This window comes from Giraffa tippelskirchi, chromosome 10, assembly GCF_054371585.1.
Source record: "Giraffa tippelskirchi isolate mGirTip1 chromosome 10, T2T-mGirTip1v1.2.pri, whole genome shotgun sequence".
Classification (NCBI taxonomy): domain Eukaryota; kingdom Metazoa; phylum Chordata; class Mammalia; order Artiodactyla; family Giraffidae; genus Giraffa; species Giraffa tippelskirchi.
In genome coordinates, this window is record NC_137284.1 from 18,308,736 (window position 1) to 18,314,266 (window position 5,531).

Consider the following 5,531-nt stretch of genomic DNA (forward strand, 5'->3'; position numbering starts at 1 on the left):
TAATATATGTTAATACATATAATAATGTAAGTAAGACAACTTACATTATTCCCTGATAGCTCAATTGGTAAAGAATCCACCTGCAATGTAGGAGACCCCAGCTTGATTCTTGGGTCAGGAAGATCCCCTGGAGAAGTGATAGGCTACCCATGCCAGTATTCTTGGGCTTCCCTTGTGGCTCAGCTGGTAAAGAATCCGCCTGCAATGTGGGAGACCTGCATTCAAGCCCTGGGTTGGGAAGATCCCCTGAGGAAGGGAACAGCTATCCACTCCAGTATTCTGGCCTGGAGAATTCCATGGAATATATAGTTCATGGGGTCACAAAAGAGTTGGACACGACCGAGTGACTTTCACTTACTTAGGATAGCAGAGTTGGGATGCAGATCTGTGGATAGGGAGGTATTCAGTTTGGAGGATCAAGAAAGCTTCATGGAGGAGATTCTTCCTTTATCAGGCCTGATAGGAGCCAGTCACATACAAAAGCAGGAGGAGACTATTCAAGGAATAAAGGAGATGAAATTGCACATTCACCACTATGGGTAGCTAAGTACAGGAAACTAAATATTTGAGTGCTTCCTACAAAATATTGTAGAAAGATTAGATATTTTGCATGTGGTTTCAGTTTCTGACTTTCCTTCTTACTGCATGGCTTTAGACAACTTTTTGACACTCTCCAAGCTTCAATTCCCTCACTTGTAAAGTGGAGAAACATTACCTATAGCATCGGGTTGCAGTAAGAATAAATAAAACAATGAAAGTAAACTCATAGTAAATGCTTACCTGGCAAGCCTCCCTCTTCTATTCTTGTCATGAGATAAAAGAACACCAAGTTCAATTTCTCTTGAGTAATTATTTCAGATTGCCATAGGCAAGCTCTGGGAGTCCACGGTGTCAGACTCCTTTTTGATAGTATACCATTTTCTCTGAAGGTTGCCATTTCCCTGGACCATTGTTCCTAACTTTTAGGGAATCTACTGACAAAGTTATGCTGAGGATGAAGTCAAATTCTGCACGGGTCTCTTCAGACTCTGGACCCTGGAAGTCAGTCCAAAGTCAAGAAAGCCAACAGTGTCTTTCCTGGTCATTAGGTCTATCAACTCTCTGCGTACAGTACACGCTCCATTAAAGAGCTGTGTGAAATCTACAAGGGAAAGAAAAAAAAAACAACAGCCTGGATGACAGTGGTGGCAGCTCTGAAAATAATAGAACCACATTCTTAGTGGAGGAATAAAAAAACCTTCAAAGCGAAGTCACTTTCTCACTTAGGTATCTACTCATTATTCACACCAAAGTACACTTAGCAAAGGAAACACACGCCAGCCCTTTGCTGTAGTGAGCGGACACTAACTTTATACAGGATGCCAATTTTCTGACAGCTATAGACTTGCTCTTGGAACTTGTTCTTCTTAGGAATCAGACTGGTGTCTCTCGGCCATGGCTGGTTAGCCTTGATGGTTAGGAGACTATGATAAGAAGGTTATCATGGATTTGATGCCAGTGAGGTCCAGTCAACCATGCTGTGTCCCTTCCCATGCATCCCACAGCCATTTACTGAACGTTCACTAGGTGCCAGATCACATACAAGGAAATCAACAAAAGGGAAGAGACTTGTTCTTACTCTGAAGGAACTCAGGTTTAAAAGAAAGACAACAAGGACAGCAAAGTAACAGAACAAGTCTTCGGTGGACAAATAATAAAAGTGCTCTGATGGAGCACTTTTCTCCATGGAGGCATGGAGAAGCAGTCCCAGAGGTTTAGCAGTTTGGGGAAATGTTAGCATCCTTGGAGAGGCTTAATGAACTGTATGGTGGAGAAACAATGGGCCTCACCAGCTTTCCAGGTCATTCACATACACTCACACTGCATTCATTGCTAAGTGTGCCAGAGCATGCATATGAAAATGAATGAACGGCATCCTGGAAGAGCTGTGGCTAATCCCACACTCTTGTGGTTAGACCCATGTCATGACCTAGGAATTCCACCTAAAATTGGCATCAAGTGAACAGACCTCAGCATCTGAAGTGAAAAGTCCTGACTAAGCTTTAGCCCAGGCCAGCAGCTCCTCTTCCCAGACCTAGTCAGAGTTCATGAGACTAGTGAGAGCCAGTTCAGTTCAGTTCAGTTCAGTCACTTAGTCGTGTCTGACTCTTTGTGACCCCATGGACTGCAGCATGCCAGGCTTCCCAGTCCACTACCAACTCCCGCAGCTTGCTCAAACTTGGGTGCATCGAGTTGGTGATGCCAGCCAATCATCTCATTCTCTGTCGTCCCCTTCTCTTCCTGCCTTCAAACTTTCCAAGCATCAGGATCTTCTCAGTTCTTCACATCAGGTGGCCAAAGTATTGGAGTTTCAGCTTCAACATCATTCCTTCCAATGAATATTCAGGATTGATTTCCTTTAGAAGCCCACCAGGGTCCTCTGTCCATGGGATTTCCCAGGCAAGAATTCTGGAATGAGTTGCCATTACCTTGAATATGCCCTCCAGGGGATATTCCCAACCCAGGGATGGAACCCACATCACCTCCTTTGGCAGGCAGATTCTTTACCACTAAGCGACCTGGGAAGCCCCAAGGAAGCAACAGCTCTGTCCTTGTCCGTTGGCTGATAGGAGGATGGGAGGATCCTGGAATCTGGATCCATATAGTCCTTGGATCTAATTACAGCCTGGCCTTCTACTGGCTGTGTAATCTAGTGCCAGTTAACTGAAGATCCCCTTGCATCCATTCATTATTTGTAAAATAAGAATCATAATTCTGCCCCCACCCCCACCCACAGGATGGTTGGGAGGGTTAAGTCAGAGACTGGATGAATGTAAAATAAGTCAGATAACAAACTGCAGAAATCAAAATACACAGTGGCCTTCTCTTATTTTGTTTACATCTGAAAAATTGTATACTGCTTCCTTTGATATGTAAGGCTTTGAGGTCCTGAGTGATAGACCTGGAAAATTCAAAGTGAATATTCTAGGTGTCACTTTTTTCTGATATTCAGATGATTTCTTTAGAACAGCCTCATCAGGTAATGGGGATAGCACAGGGAATTGCATCCTCTTGCTCTTGCTAACCTCTGGTCTTCCAAAACAGAGAAGGGTTGAGCAAACTGACACATTATATACTGTAGAAACAGGCGACTCACATTCAGGCTGAAGATTAAACTGAGCCTGCCTATAGACAGAGCCTTGTTTACAACCCCTGCATGTTAACTGTTGCCATTTAGCAAGCCTGGGTGCTGTAATTATTAGCTGAAGCCAATAATATAGTCAGCACTTCATAAGAAATGCAAACTCCTCACCCTTCCTTTGGTTCTCAGAGCAATATCATTAATTATGATAAATTCTTCTGATATTTGTGTGACTGCAGTAGGTAATTTCATAGGTATTCCTCTGCAATTTGACATCAATCATTGTCCACTTAGCATAAATTAGGGCCAAGACTCCATGGCTGAATTTCACTGCTTACTAGGTCTCATTCAGGGAAGCTAATTCCTTTCTTAAATATGTATTAAGTGGTTTTTAAAAGATATTTTTTTAGCAGTGATTGTTTTCAAGGCTTCATTTATGTTGTTCACAGTGCATAGAACTCTTACAGGGACTTTTAGCAGCCATCCTATCTTTCCAACCTGTAAAAAAGATATATTTCCTGCAAAAGCCCTGGAATTTCCAGATTCAGTGTCATTGAATTCTTTTATACAATGTTCAGTTAACATCTCCACCACTTTCTGCAATAGACTATTGACTTCCTCTTATTCCCAACCCATTTAATGAAAATGACAAGGTTGATTGTCATTCACTGAAAATCTACAAAAGTATTGGAGCGTTGCTCGCTTCTCTTCATGGACTTCAATTCTCCAAATAGTTAGATCCCAAGAAGGGAGGATGGAGCAGAAGTATCTTCACAGAGGGAAGCCATGTGACACTAGGACATCAGGAAGAACTTTCTAAGGAAATCTGTTTGCTTCCTTCTTTTCTTCCCCTCCCACAGATTCAAACGCTTCAATTTGCCCCCACAAAAAAAGGGCAGAAAACTCTCTAGGGTAACATGGCCATGTACAGGAGCTTCCTTGCTTATCAAATCTGCACTTGAAGCTGGAGACATCTTCAGTTTTCTAGGATTCAGTTGCTTACCAGTAAGCATTTCTAGAGTGGCATTCTAGAACTGAATAAGGCACAGCTGACACTCAGCAATTATGGGGTATGGCCCACCAAGGGACATGTAGACTATTGAGCACTGAGGCGTGTGCTCCTGAAATGAGACGTAAAGGTGACAGTCCCCACAGCGCTGGAAGGGAAAACAGCATCTCCACATGATCAGGGAAGGGAAAAAATGTGCATCTGGAGCAATAGCAAGGATTCATAAAGACGGTGAGATTAGAGTTGCAGCCTGAAGATTTCTTGTTGGGGCAGAGCAGCTGGGTGGGGTGGATGTCATGGAAAATCATAGGAGCCTGATAACCAGTAAGTAGGTGAGAAGAATGGTTCATGAAATGCTTCTGGAACCAGCGAGAAGGTCTCCCACTCTGAGATAAAGGTCTTCCTGGAGAGTATAATTTTGTACGGGATTGCCAAAACCAAACTTAACAAAGTTTGTGGCCTTCCAAACCTAGAACGTAACAAAAAGCAGATATTGCTGTTTTAAGAAGAAGGGATAGGAACATCCTATTGTTAAATAAATGTGTTCTGATAACCACTGGATAGAAACATCTCACAACTAGAGAGCACAAGGACACTGGCTCCTTAACAAGAGGAAACAAAAAGGACTGGTAGATTTTAAGAGTCTGAAACCCAAATTTTTTATCATATAGATGAGTCTGGGCCTTGGGCTTTTCAGTGACTTATTGAGGACATACAGTCTACTAGAGGCTGAGAACTGTTTTCTAACTCTCAGGCCAGGGCTCTTTATTTATTTTCTCCTCAACACACTCAACTCACCCCAGCTTGCTCTTCTCTCTCTTAAAAAGGAAAATCTCCCCTAATGGTCATTTACCAAAGCTGTTCCTTCACCCAAAGGCCTCTTCCAACTCAGATTATAATCTTGCCATATCCTAAGGTCTAGTTTCATTGTTGCCTCCTTAAAAATGACTTTTTGATTCCGGAACTAACCATGATGTCACCCTCTGCTGAGCTCACAAACCCAACTACCCATAGCTCTGATTGCTTTGATCCTAGTCACATCTTGTTCCTAATCACTCACACACTTGTCTCATCTTTGGGATTACAAATCTTCCCAGGATTAAAACTTTGCATTGGGACTTCCCTGATGGTCCAGCAGTTAAGACTCCATGGTTCCAATGCAGGGGACTCGAGTCCCATCCCTGGTCAGGAAACTAAGATTCCACATGCTATTTGATGTGGACCAAAAAAAAAAAAAAAAAAATGAGAACCTTGTGCTTGGTTCTGCTTGTCTGTGTAGTACAGTGTCTTCACATAATAGGATCCCTAAGTACTTAATGAATGTTTTGAACTGTTGTAGCAAATGCATTTTTATCCATCAGTAGCTATTAAACACACTGGAGTAGGAAATCGTAACCCATT

General features: G+C 42.5%; 1 long non-coding RNA gene across 1 annotated transcript; it reads right to left on the reverse strand.

The window, feature by feature from the left end:
- Positions 1-364: 364 nt before the first annotated feature.
- LOC145524859 (uncharacterized) lies at positions 365-5,076 on the reverse strand. The gene is made up of 3 exons (XR_014067894.1): positions 4,984-5,076; positions 2,009-4,599; positions 365-493 (listed from the first exon to the last, which is right to left on the reverse strand). It is a non-coding gene; the product is annotated as an uncharacterized LOC145524859 (long non-coding RNA).
- Between the last annotated feature and the right edge of the window lie 455 nt (positions 5,077-5,531).